The sequence below is a fragment of the Adiantum capillus-veneris genome, chromosome 6, assembly GCF_014529385.1.
Source record: "Adiantum capillus-veneris isolate H3 chromosome 6, ASM1452938v2, whole genome shotgun sequence".
Classification (NCBI taxonomy): domain Eukaryota; kingdom Viridiplantae; phylum Streptophyta; class Polypodiopsida; order Polypodiales; family Pteridaceae; genus Adiantum; species Adiantum capillus-veneris.
In genome coordinates, this window is record NC_140936.1 from 100012193 (window position 1) to 100026552 (window position 14360).

At 43.9% G+C, this 14360-nt stretch overlaps 1 pseudogene; it reads left to right on the top strand.

Annotated features, from left to right (window-relative positions):
- The first annotated feature begins 11685 nt into the window (after nt 1–11685).
- LOC147455965 (cysteine proteinase COT44-like) lies at nt 11686–13275 on the top strand (annotated as a pseudogene).
- Nucleotides 13276–14360: the final 1085 nt, after the last annotated feature.

The following is a 14360-nucleotide window of genomic DNA, read 5'->3' on the forward strand; positions in this document are numbered from 1 at the left end:
AGGGAGATAAACTATGCCGCTTACATTTAGGACAACCTTGTGAAAATGGGGACCAAAAATCCCACTTATATTGTGCTTGGTGAGTTGATAACCAAAGTCATCTATGGAGAATTGCATGCCAAGGAAAATTGGCCTCTACGTCCCTCCCAATATGATTGGCTCAAGCTAAAGGAAGACAAAGAAGAAGAGCCTCCTAAGGCTCCAAGGGTAGCCACAAGGTTGAAGCGCCGTTTAGAGACAATGCGAGAAGAGCCGCCATAGCCCAAGAAGGGGAAGAAAGAAACTCTACAGGTGCCAATAAAGGAAACAAAGTCACAAAAAGCAACAAGGCTAGAAAGACTAATGAAGAGTTTCAGAGCTGAGAGGATGCTAAAAGGGGATCTAAGCCAATTATGGAAGCCCTCACTTGAGGCTATGTCTGGATCTTCTCGAAGGACTAAAAGGGATCGCTTTGAAGATTATATAAAGAATTTCAAGATCTTAGATGCTACAAATGAGAATATCCCAAACATACCTTTTACCGAAGAAGAAGTTGATGATGTGAGATGACAACTGCTGAAAGAGTAGGAAAATGCAAAAAGAGAGAGGAAAACAAAGGCTGATCGGGACTTCAAGAAGAAGCAACCAACCCCACCATCAAGCCGAGAATCCAGCCCTCCACCATCATCACCTCCTCCTAGTCCTCCTTAACCCCAACAAACTGAGGAGTTGAACAAATCTGATGGGCGACAAGACTCCAAGGAAGAGGAGAACAAAGAGAAAGAGCAAAAGGCAAAAAATGAACCAAAAGATGAGAAGCCAGATCGAGAAGAAAAAAACTATAGAGTATTCCTTGATCTACTAGTTGCTGGATACTCTCGAGAAGAGGCAGCTCATGCAGCTTTTCAGTTGTCTAGCACTAGGCCCAGAAGAATATATGATGAGCCCCCGATTGGTGGAGTTGAAGGAAATGGCCACAGATACAATGGATTTACAATCACAAGCCAATGATTGGGATGAGGTGATGCAAGGCTCGGATGAAGGTCTATGGCCACTGAGATTGTGTGTGATAATCTCAAAGCAAATGAAGTTCAAATCAAAGCCGAGGTGGACACACTACAAAAGCAGGACCAAGAGAAACACAAAAGCAAGCCAAGCTGCAAGTTGATCTGGATGCGGCACTAAAAGATGCCAAGAGCTAGAAAGTCAAAGTCGGGTAGCATACCAAAAGCTTCAAAGAACAGATGAGGAGTATAATAAAATCAGCAAATCACTAACGGATGTGGAGAAAGAAAGGGATAACTTGACACTTCAGCTTGCTGATGAGTCCAAAGAAGTGGAGACTTTGAGAAATGCTAAGGAAAAAGCTGAGCTAGAACATGAGGCCAGCCAAGAAGAATTTATAAAGCTAAAAGATCAAATAAAAGTGAAAGATCAGACAATCCAGAGGCTAAGGGCATCTCCGGGTAGATTCAGAGCCGCGACCTCAACTAGCACTGCTTCAGAGAAGGATATATGTATGAAGAACAGATGAAGGAACTCCAAAAGGAGTTGACACTAGAGAAGAGACAAAGATTGATGCTGGCCGAGGGCTCCCTAGTGATGCAAATCCGTTTGGAGGATGAGAACAAGGCCATGAGAGATGAGCTAGCAGCCTTGAAAAAGAAGATAGACGAGGATCTCAAGAAGATGCAAACTGAAAATGAAGAGACCAAGAGGAAGCTAGAAGAGGCTGAGAAAGCCAACGCTGAATTGAACGACCTTTTAGTGACCATGGGGGATCAAGCTGAACAGGAAAAGAAAGCATATCAAAGGCAGATTGATGAGATAAAAGGCCAACAGCAGGCTGAAGAGCCACACTTGAGCGCAGGGCCAGCAGCTATGGAAGGAATTGATATAGACAATGTGTCAGATCCAGTGGACACAACAATGCAAGAGAACATCCTTGTGGGACCATCCCAAGTGCCCCAGGATCTGACACAAGAAGAAGAAGACAATCTACAAAAGGCAATAGAAGTGGCCATAAAAGACACCGCCAAAGAAGCAATGCAGTGGGAGCAGAGGATATTGAAGTCTATGACCATTCAGAAATTAGATGCCAATGTCGTTCGACATGAATGGCCACAACCCTCTCTCCCATATCCTCTTCTCAAGTATGAAGCTGCTACAGTAAACAAGAGGATCAAAGAGGAGCCGATAGTGCCACTATACGAAGAAAATATCACCAAACCAGAAGGTGTTAAGCTTATTCTGGACTCTCAGTCAAAATGGAGGCAGGCATGGCTAACTAAATACCCATAGTATTTAGTATATCTGGTAGAGGCGCCTAAAATAATCAGAGACAACCTTAGCTTTTTCCCTCTACCAAGGATGCGGACCTGGAAAGAACAAGAACTGCTGAAGGGAAGCCACCCCACGTGGCTCAACTACCCAAAGCTGCTAGGCTTGAAGGCAGGTGACAGAATTAGTGAGCAATACATGGTGAAAACCCTAATGGGTACCATTAAATTGTTCACTGGCTTGCCTGACCTCTCTTGCATTATGCTCAGAAAAATATGTAAAACTCTATCGATGACGTGGCAGATTTCCAAAAATTGTGTTGGGATGATGACGTGGTAGGCTGTACGGATTTTCACGTTTTGTGGTGGTTGATGACATGGCAGGCTGTACAGATTTCCATAAATTACGTTGGCAGCTTTTTGGCTTTGCTTTTGGACCAGATGCTTTTGAGTTTTAAGACTTTTCATTGTAATTGCTTTTTAGGCCAAGGGCCTTTAAATATGAGGCTAGGGCTCATTTTCTGGCTAGAAGGGAATGCTTGATAAAAAATTTGCTACATAATGATACTGATTGGTCTCTCTATTTGTGGAAACTGATCAACTCTATAGTGGTTTACTTTCATGGAATTTGGCATATGTCTAGCTAGGACAAACTGTTTACTGTTGTTTATATAAAAACAGGTTTTGATGTTTCAAATATGCTTGTGCGATGTTGGAAAAGACCTGCTTTAATTTATCGGGGAAAGGTAGGATTAGATACACTGATAAATCACTAGGTGCTGAAAGTTTGTTTTGGAGCTTTTCCTTTAAAACTCCACCTGCATAACTGATGAGGAGGTCGGCCCTATCCCTTTTCAAAAAAGGGACAGTGCAAATCAATCAAATGATGGACTCTAACCTGCAATTGAAACTTTTTTCTGCTGCCAAGAGAAAATTCAGGCTTGGCAATTATCAGAGAGGGTTATGGCATCAACTTTGAGCACATGTATACAGCTTGGAAGTGATGGGCCAGCCAAATGTACAAGACAAACATAGAGACTGGCTATTGCCTAGATATGCAACCAATTGGTGGAACCCCCCATCTACCAAAGTCATGTATTTTTGAACGATGTAATAAACAGTGGTCTCTACACGTGCAAGTCAAATGATGGGACAAAGTGCTATCTGACAATTGGTCTATCCCCAACCAGTTTAAATTCAAGTTTTTTTTGTGGAGAGTCTATATTGGAGTGCTCCCTACTGCTCTTAACTTGTCTAGGAAGGGGTTCACTAATGGGAAATGCAATGTATGCAAGAAGGATGAGTCGATCAGACATGTTTTCTGGCATTGTAAACTTGTAGCTGACTGGTGGAAATGGTCAATCAGTATGTGGTCAGATGAATGGCGGTATAGCGCACAAAATTTCAGTTGGCATTCTCCAAAGTTAATACCCATCAAGATCATGCCTTGGAATTCTCGATTGAGTCATACCGAGGTTCTTTTTTGTGGTACATTTGGTCCATGCGAATTGCGAGAGAGAGAGAGAGAGAGAGAGAGAGAGAGAGAGAGAGAGAGAGAGAGAGAGAGAGAGAGAGAGAGAGAGAGAGAGAGAGAGAGAGAGAGAGAGAGAGAGATAGAGAGAGAGAGATAGATAGAGAGAGAGAGAGAGAGGAGATAAGAGAGAAAGAGAGAGAGGAGAGAGAGAGAGAGAGAGAGAGAGAGAGAGAGAGAGAGAGAGAGAGAGAGAGAGAGAGAGAGAGAGAGAGAGGGAGAAAGAGAAAGAGAGAGAGGGAGGGTAGATAGAGGGAGAGAGGGAACAGGGAGAGAAAGAGAGAGATAGATAGTTCTTTGGAATCAACAATGGCATGCATAACCATCTTGATTAACTTGAAAAGATCCACAAGCACCCAAACCGACCCATGACCTCTATTGGTGATTGGTAGATCCAAAATTAATCTCATAGAGAAACTGTACATCGAATGAAAAATGCTTAGTGTGCATGCATTTAGCAAAACAAATCTGAACCTGCAATACTTATGGAAAATGTGATGCTCCTATCATACATTAAAGAGGAGTGTAAATATTTCTAAAAAGAAACTAAATACTCTCTATTGCAATCATTTGCAAGCCTTGTTGAAACGTTTGAACCATAATAGAAGGTGAAACATTAATCACTTCTAGGTACAAGCAATAAAACCTTTTCATTAACAACTCATATCCTTGCTATATGCATAAACAACCATCTGTTAATGTTGTTTAGTCACACTTGTAACCTTAACAAGTCATTTTGCATATCCCACAATTTTTGGCCACTGAAATTGTTCCTGATATGATGTGTTGAAAATGGTCTAGAAAACCGATTTGACAAGAACCTACGGACATTGCCATAACACATAATTGAAGTAGCGGCACCAGTGTCGGTCCCAGAGACTCATTCTCTCCACATGTGGAACATGTCTCAACTAAGTATGTCTATTCAAAAAAGGAACATCCTTCAAGTACAAGATGTACTAGTGTGTGGAGGTAACTGCAAACACGATGCAATGTGCGTGAGAGAGACCCTCAAGAATCTTGCTCCACACTGGCTAAATCAGACTCCTTGAGTTCCTAGACCATTTTGTATCCCATGTGACAACGTGTGCCAAATCAGACCCTACAAGTGGGTGAATAATTGCATAATGCACAAACTTATTTTGGACACTATAGCCCAAATTTCTTGGCTCTTACATGACCTTGTCATCTTGCTGAAGAGTAAAAATGGATGAAAACATAGAAGTTTATGCATCCCCCTTGTGAAAGAAACAAAAACATAGAAACAAAACCAAATCAGATGTGTACCTGGAGGTTGAACATATTGTTCACTTATTCGTAGTGAAAGGCACCTACCCAAATTTCCCGCCTGCAAAGACCTGGGAACACTAATGAAATTTAGTGAAATGCAAGTAGTATTGCACATGTAACCTTGGGTGTTTCCGTTGCAATCCAAACCCCTTCGTTAAAATTGTCATTGTCAAACCCCTTGGCTAAACTTTGCAGGAAAACTACTCAACTAGCAGCTGGCCCTTGACCTGTGTCTGTGACCTCGCTTGCGTTTTTCCTTATGAATTTGGAAGCTTAAAATTGTCCACTACCCATTGGCAGTTGGTGGACTTTTTTCCTTGAAAGCACAAGTGTGATGGTTCCAAGAATTGACCATCAACACTTAACAAGTGATTTAGTAATCACGAGCTGGTCTTTCCCCAAAATTGTACTCATAAAGACACGTTTAGTGCTATAGATGAAATAGAAGATCCACTAAAGTTGGAATTGTATTCACAACTAGATCTTTTTCGGACCATAAAATCCATAATCTTGGGTTTTTGTGAATAGTCGTGTTGTTTGAATTGTTGGCTTCATCTATACACCTTGGTAGAGATAAGCCCTTATGAGTTTAAGACGTTCAAAAGCTCAACTTGATCTTCATACTCAAAGTGTGTAGTGCTTTTATAACACCCAAAAAATTAGTAATGGTTAGATGCTTGCTTGTCCATTAAAATCAATGGGTACTCAATGGAACAGAATTGTTCGATCTTGAAAGCAATCATTGATGAATTACAAATAGATGGCGATAGATGGCTCTTAGCCCTTCCTGTTGTCTCTTATCCCTTCCTATTACCATATTGACATAGGAAGATTTTAATAAAATCATGCCTATTTTATACTTTCCTGCATAGAAGTTGGGAGAGAGAGAGAGAGAGAGAGAGAGAGAGAGAGAGAGAGAGAGAGAGAATGTTGGGCTGAGGAAAACCCCTAATTCTAATATGTTGTATGCCCTGTATAAATGCTTCTTTGTAAACATGGTCTAAATCATAACTTATCCTACAAGCATATGACAGTGTGCGTGTACAACACTCTCATAGAGAGAGATACCATAAGTCACATATGAACCCACCCACCTTGTATGTGAGCATGATTGTATCAGGGTGACTTAAGTATGACACATTGCTTGTGAATAAACATTAAAAAAATTAAAGATATCGTCACGTACTGATAGCCGTTTTTCGGCTCTCCATAATTGCCATACTAAGTTACTCCACCCTACCAAATTCACCCAAACACTATGGCTATCCCTACCATTTCACTGTAAATAGGCGTGTGTGAGTTAGGGGGCTTTTCCCATATCTTCTTAAAATCCTCAGCTAGCTAGTCACTGGGCTAGTTGAGTCAAAAAAATAAATTATATTATGGCCCATTTGTGTGTAAATATTGCATTATATATATGGCCTAAATATAGGGAGTTTTATACTATCCAAGGCACTGCTATAGCTCAAATAGACCTCGGCTTTCTCCACAAAAATCACCGGCTTTGGCAGTTCAGTATCTTCTCCACTGCTTGCTTTTCGGAAGTGACTTGGTTAAGCACATCAGGCGGTACTCGGTAGACTCCTCTCTGCAGCTGCTGAGGCCTCATAGTCCCACACGGTATCGCCTCTACACTGTCAGTACGCCTATTCGTTGCTACCACATGTGCATCAACAAAGGGTCAGATTACCTGAAGCTCTTCCCTAGCAATTGGCCTTGGCACCAATGGACTCGCTAGAACCTGGTTTGCCTCTTGCTTCTTTAAAACCTTCTTCGTCCTACTCTATGCATAGGCTACTGCCTCTTCGTACGTGCATGGCCCATCTATCTCGACTTTATCTCACACTTTTACATGCAAGCAGGCCACAAACTTGGTCATCTTCAAAAAATTTGCATTCTCTACAGCAGGTATCTTAACCAACTTGCTCCATATGGCCTCGAGCTCCCACACGAATGCTTGGAAATCACTGTCAAGGCTTTGCTTTAGGTTGTCCATCATCTGCTTCACTTCACTCTATTGTGTGTTGGCCACATATCCGCTTCGGAATGCCGCTTCCAATGTGCTCCAATCTTGTTTTTCTTCAGCCTGCAAGCCCTCGTACCATACCTTTGCTTTGCCACAAATCAGGAGCGGAAAATCTTGGACCACTCCTCTTCTCTTGACAAGCCGCTCTCCAACAGAAATAGACCATAGTCTTGCAGCCAAACCTCAGCATCTTCAACACCTGTAAAAATAAAAAAACCCGACCATGCCATTCTTGTTAGATCCTGCTCTTCAAACCGCGACACCGTCTTCGACTTCACCAAGGAGCAATCAGTAGGTCCTCCGTGGGGGGCACCACTAATGGGATGGGGGAAAAAGGGAACAACACCCTGCACATAATACACTGCCTCTGTATAGACTAAGGTAATAGTTCGCACCCCTACCCACACAGAATCACACTCATATGCACACTTTCTACCGACCTTCACAATACAGACCGCCTTCGAGCAATCCCGGCTACACACACTCGTCCATGAACAACTTCAGTACAATAAACCTATAAAAAACACCATCATATCCCAACATCAATGGACGCATACAACTCCCCAATCGGTAAACGCACTCACATAGGGAGGAGACACACGCCTCGACCACACATACAAGTTGCCCGCACAATATCTCTACCTCCCTCTCTGCTCACATACACACAATCTCGGAGCCACCGCTACCACGGACATACGACAACAGACACGAGGCAGCAGATAATATTGACGGCAAACTCGTCAAAAAAACCACAATCCAACTATGTACCACATAAGCCCAATCAATACAATGATGGCATATTCGATAGTTGCCAACTTCATAGCATGATGCTTCGTGCCACTTGATCCTCTCCGCACTGGTGATCTCTTTCCAAGATTTCTCAAAGCAGCTCTGCAGCGGCCCCTTTGATGCTCATACCGTTTTTCTCGGCTCTTGTTCTGTACTCAGCCAAAGCTTCTCCAAAGGCTCTCAACACCTCTCTCCATGCGCTACCTGCTGCTCCCAGTCCTCCTTCTCAAGGCGTCACTTTCATGCAGCCCGTGGTCCACCCCGGCTCCCAAGGCCCTGCTTTGGTTTCTTTATCTCTCACACATGGTCGTCCCTTCACATGGCTAAGGCTCTTGACGGCTTCTCCTTCACATAGCTAGCAACCCTTGGTTTCCCTTTGATCTTTGCAAACTACACCGCTAACTGCCCTTGTTGACGTCTTCTTGTCCAAAGCTCCTCAATTGATTCCCCTCTTCATGCATAGGCAGCCCCTTGCTTGTCTTTAGTCACAGATGGTGGCCTCCTTCAACCATTGGACCCTCCTTTTGGTTTGCCTTCGTTGGCAACCCCTCTTCAGCACATGGCGGCCTTGCTCCCTGGTACTGGCAACCCACCCACGCGGCGCCCCCTCTAGAAGGGTTGGCGCTCCCTTTTCCTTCTCTGACTTCAACCAGCCCACCCACTATGGCGGCCTCCCTCCTGTGGTCGACCTCTTATGGCGCCTCAACTGCCCCCCATGCTGCAAACCTGCAACCCTGTTCTCACCTCCCCGCCATGCTACCGCCCCACAGATGGCCGTCAATCAACTCCCCAATCCACCCTTGGCAATCTCCAATCTACTGCTCAAAGCTACGCCCCCTTTAGCTACCTCCCTCTCACTCAGGGCTGAACCCTCCTCGCCATGCAATTGGTGCCACTCCTCGGCTCCTCCTCCTACTGCAATGGCGGACCCTCCTATCTTTGGCCACCCCTTCTGCTCTTGGACTCCCACACATATGGCGACTTTTCTCTTTTCTCTGTCATGCAGCCCGCCACCTCCCTCGTTTTGTCCTGTAGCAACCTTTAAAGCTTTTTTGTTTTTCCTTTTTTAACTTCTGGCTTGGGCAAGGTTCCCACGAGCAAAAAAAGCCATTTGAACATGATGTTGACCGTCACCCGGTGATGCAGAAATCCAAACTTCCGTATGGCGAGCATGCAAGACCTTGCGCATCTTCATGAAAGTAGACTTTGGAATGGTGGCATTCTTCAAATGAGACCTCGCTAAAAACAATTGCGATCATCACGACCGCCTACTTGGCATACACGCCATGGCAGCAGAATGTCGTGCAAACACCCCGCCCAAGATCCCATATCACAAACTTCATAGCACCTCTTTCAAGCATCCCTTGCCTCGTTCCCAAGCTTGTGATATCAACACTTGCCTCTGTCACCTGTGATAGGACGAAACACTGACAGATTCCACTAGCAAGTGCTCCACCTCGGTATACCTCTCCCAGTTGCATCAATACCTGGTCAAGGCCCTTGCCATTTGCCTGCAAACTGCCATGCTCGGGCTTCTTGCACTTCCATAGGTTGATCATTTTCAACTGTACGAACGTGGTGGAGGAGATTGCTATATGTGGAGTAGTGCACGCACGATTGATGTTCTTCTTAGAGAGGTTTTTAAAGACTCTCAAAGATTTTGTGCGGCTACGGTTTCAACTAGAGGCATGTATGATTGAAGGGTGGATCATGCAAGAGGCATTTGTTTACATCTCAGAGTATTTGGCACAAGTTTATCCTTCAATGCCTTGCATGTGGTCAGATGAGGAATATGCAAGAATGACTTTACACTTGCCAAGTGGAAAGGGAAAACTAGCTAGCATGGATATGAATCTATTTCGAGTGGTCAATAACTTTTCTATTCTCAATGCAAAGATTATGACTAAGTGGGTCGATTTGTCGATAGTGGCAAAGACAATGCGTTTGCAAGAGAGAAAAGCACGGAAACAATCACATGGAGGAAGGAAGGCACCCCTAGTGCCTAAACACCTTACATGTTTCCCGTATCTCATTAGTGCAGAGTGGGTTCATGAGAGAACGGCCAAAGCAAAAGCGCGCGGAGAAGACATCACCAACAAAGAATGGGAGCATGCACGAGGTTGCGTGCCAAATGTAGAGTACTTATATACCCAAACCATATTGTAGATTTTTTTCTTGATTTTATCTTTCTATTCTTTTTTGTAGTGCCTTTCCTTTAACTCTATCTAGTCAAAGGGTCGTCACTTTCGTACGCGGTGCCACATTGACCAGCGTAGAACCACCATGGATTGTGCCATCATGGACAGTTTTGACACAGACGATGATGAAGCCAAGTACCGTGGAACTATTGAAAGATTAATTTTAGAACCTTTCATACCTTTATCTTTGAGTGGAAGTGGTTTGCAAATGTGCCTAGACGACATGAGAATGGCCTCTACATGGTGGACTCTAATGTGCATCACACAGAGAGGTATGAAAATTTAGTTTTACCGCGCAACTGTGAGCAGGTGAGTGACAACTACCTTTTTTATTTTTATTTGCTTGTAGTATTAATTATACCAATGTTACTCACTTTGAGATTCTCTTTTATAAATTATCTATATCCCAGCAATCCACCAACCAAAACTTTGGTTCGTCATTTCTGTAATACCTCGGGGGAGAACAATTTTTTTCACTAATGAAGTGGAGACCATTTTCAACCCTCTTCCACCTCCAACTTTGGATTAATTGGAGACAGAGGAGACGGAGATCGATGAATCAAGTCCGACGACGGCAAGTCTTAGCGAGGATGATTGTCATGATGATGAGATAGAGGATGACAAATTCGAAGATGATGAACCAACACATCCACAAACGATAATTTCATTTCTCTCTTTTGGAAGATAATTCATAAACATTTTGCATACTTTAATCAATACAGATTTTTGATCGTGTAATCCATTCATCTCTCTCTCTCTCTCTCTTCCTCTTCCTCTCTCTAATTTTGTGATTATTTTAGTTGTAACCATGTGTAATCTTATTATCCCCCCCGTCTCTCTCTCTCTCTCTCTCTCTCTCCTTCTTTCTCTTTTCTTTTTTAAATTTGAAAATTTCATACAATATTCATTAACTTTTATTAAGAGGAAGGAAACACCAAATTTTTATTGGAGGGGGAGAGAGAGGAAGGGAGAATGTTTAAGTCAGAATTTGAAAATTTAAGCACCCCCGAAAATAAGAACGATAATATCAATGATAATCAACGAAAATAAACGCGACAATAGTTTAAATAATAACAAATTCCCTGACCTTTTTTTCTCTTCCTTCTCCAACTGAGTTTGGACTTTCTCTCTACAAAACGTGATAAAAAACCATAGTAAATAACTAGAAATTTTTATATTATTAAACAATTTTTTTAGTTTCCTCTCAACAATCTAAAGGTAACTAATTTTATGGGCTTTTGGATTCAATATCATACAATTATTCTTTCTTAAGGTTTGTGGCACCTAATAGCTCCATATAGCTTACAACGCAACTTTTCAAAAAAAAATAAAAATAAAATCAAAATCATTTCTTAGCGACAACAACTCACTATTTTTACTTTCATCTGGAGAATCATAGACATTATAGAAGCCATATTTTTCACGTGATAAGTTTAAGTGCTACATGATTGTGTCCGAAAATTTTATACAGACAAATTGGCTTCTCTTACATCCAGCTAGGCCGACTCGAGGTTGAGCGGGTAATTATGGAGCATGATCACAACCTAAGAATCTGTACGTGAGATCATAAAGCCATTGGTGAATTAGACCAGGATGACGATCAACTACAGAGTGGTGTCAATTCTATTGCTGACGGTCGCATTGACGGCCGCATGGAGTAATCATCTTCAAGGAGCAGCTGCAGGGCGGACGTCGAGGGTTCGATTCGACATCCCTAATGATAATGTGGAGGCTAAAGTGGGAGCTTTGCTTGAGCAGCAGGTAGAGGGGATTCTGGAGATGGCGCTTCTGCGAGAAGACAAGGATGTGCCGGTCACCAGTACAAGTGAGGAGAAGACTGCACTTGGGCTCAAGCGTCATATTAATGGTGAGCCCTTGTCGGCCAGCTCGAAGTCAGCGCCTGTCCTCCGCGCCTTCAGCGAGTGGATGGCAAAGCACAACAAAGTGTGGCGCAGCGCCAACGAGCTGGCCGAGCGGCTGGAGGCCTCACTCAGAACTTGCATTACATCGAAGCACGCAACAAACAGCTGCGAGAAGAGGGCGCCTCGTATGAGCTGGGCCTCAACAGCTTTGCCCACCTCTCCTTCGACAAGTTCCGCCAGGCCTATCTGCAGGACGGCGGCTACGTGGATCATGTGCCGCGCGCCCACCGCACCAACGTCCGACTGAATGGCCACATCCAGCTTCCCAGCTCGCGACCACGCCCCTTCTTGTACGAAGATGCCACCGACATTATCCCGCAGTCGGTCGACTGGCGAGAGCGAGGCGCAGTGGTGAACCCCGTCAAGGACCAAGGCTCCTGCGGTAAGTACTGGAGTGCATGGTGAGCTACAGCAGTCTAGTATAAACCCTACATCCGAGAAACTAGACGAAAGTCTAATTTTCACTCTTGTACGTATATGCAGGTAGCTGCTGGGCCTTCGCCATCGTCGCCACCGTCGAGTCCGCCCACCAGATCGCCACAGGGGAGCTCCTATCGCTGTCGGAGCAGGAGCTTGTGGACTGCGACCGTGCCTACAACCAAGGTTGTAATGGCGGCTTGATGGATTATGCCCACACTTTCATCATCAACAATGGCGGCCTGGACACGGAAGCTGACTACCCTTATACCGCTCGCAGCGGCCGCTGCAACAGGCGCAAGGTGAAATGATTATACTACTCGGGAGCTCTAGGTTTGCTTAGTCTCGCATGCCGCTTACTGTGCTAATTACTGTTTCAGATGAAGAAGCACGTTGCGACCATCGACGATTACCAGGATGTGCCGGAGTCCGACGAGCAGCTCTGCTCAAGGCCGTGGCGAATCAGCCTGTCAGCGTGGCGATCGACGCCAGCAGCCGTGACTTCCAACTGTACCAAAGCGTATGTGTGATTTTCTGCTCTGTCGTACCTCGTATATGTAATCCTACAACGCGATCTGAGAAAACTTGCACCCATTGCTGCGTGCAGGGTGTTTTCACTGGAAGCTGCGGCAAGAGCCTAAACCATGGCGTCGTTGTGGTGGGCTACGGGAAGGACACGCAAGGGGAGTACTGGGTGGTACGCAATTCGTGGGGCAGCGGATGGGGCGAGGATCGATACGTGCGCATGCAGCGCGGCGGCTCTACCGACCCGGACGGACTCTGTGGCATCAACATGGAACCCTCCTTCCCCGTCGTCCACTCGGACCGTTCCCAATTTAACTAGTTCATTCTTAACTAAAGAGATGAAATCACTATTTATTTGCTACCATAAGCTATTGTGTGCAACATAGAGTGGGCTGATCACATGCATGAGGGCCATATCGTTACATTGTATACACCCATTTATCTTTCTTTTGTAGATGGCCTGAAAGTTAATCATTTTTGAGTAAGCTAAACATGTAACATAGAGTGGGCTCACACACATGAGGGCCATATCATTGTATATACCCATTTATCTTTTTTTTGAATATGGGCTTAAAGTTCATCATTTTTTAGTAAGCGAAACATGTAATGACTATTCTCTCTCTCTCTCTCTCTCTCTCTCTCTCTATATATATATATATATATATATATATATACTTGTTGTAAGAAGGAAAGAGCGGCAAGTTGAAGGTGGTTCTTACCCTCCCTATAGAAAATAATGTACTATATACCCACGATTTTTGAAAATTGATATTTAAACAAAATCTTTTTGAGATTCTTTAGGTAAGGTACTTTTCGTGAAACTTTTGGAGTTGAGTCAAATATTTGTTTGCATATGGCTCTCTCTTTCACTCTCTGCGCCGCATAGGAGAGAGTAAACGGCATGCAGGGGCGAGGAGTGGCTGAGGGTGCGAGCTGAGTTGAAAGGTGAAGCACCTAGGAGTACCCAAGTCCGTGCATGCTAGAAGCGGATGCTTTATCTGCTTGAAGCTCAACATGAGAGAATGTAGGAGCGAGGAAGGTGGTTTAGGAGTTCTGACGGAGAGGTATAGGCCTTAGACAAAAAAGGGGAGGAGGGGGGGGGAGAGAGAGAGAGAGAGAGAATCTTAGGAGTATAGTATTTTATTTTACATTGAATTAGTATGCTATAGATCACATGCTTTACAAAGGGTATTAAAAAATCCATATACTGTTGTAACATATTTGTTACAAGGGGAATGAACCCAAGAATAGTTCCTTCAAATCACCATGGGTAGCCACTTATATTAGAAGAAAGACTGGTACAACCATCAAGTGTGCTCCCATACTAGGTGGTTAAACACACCCAAAGGCACCATACATCTCACCAAGAGAATAGTATGACCTAAAAGGATGGGTAGAATAGGG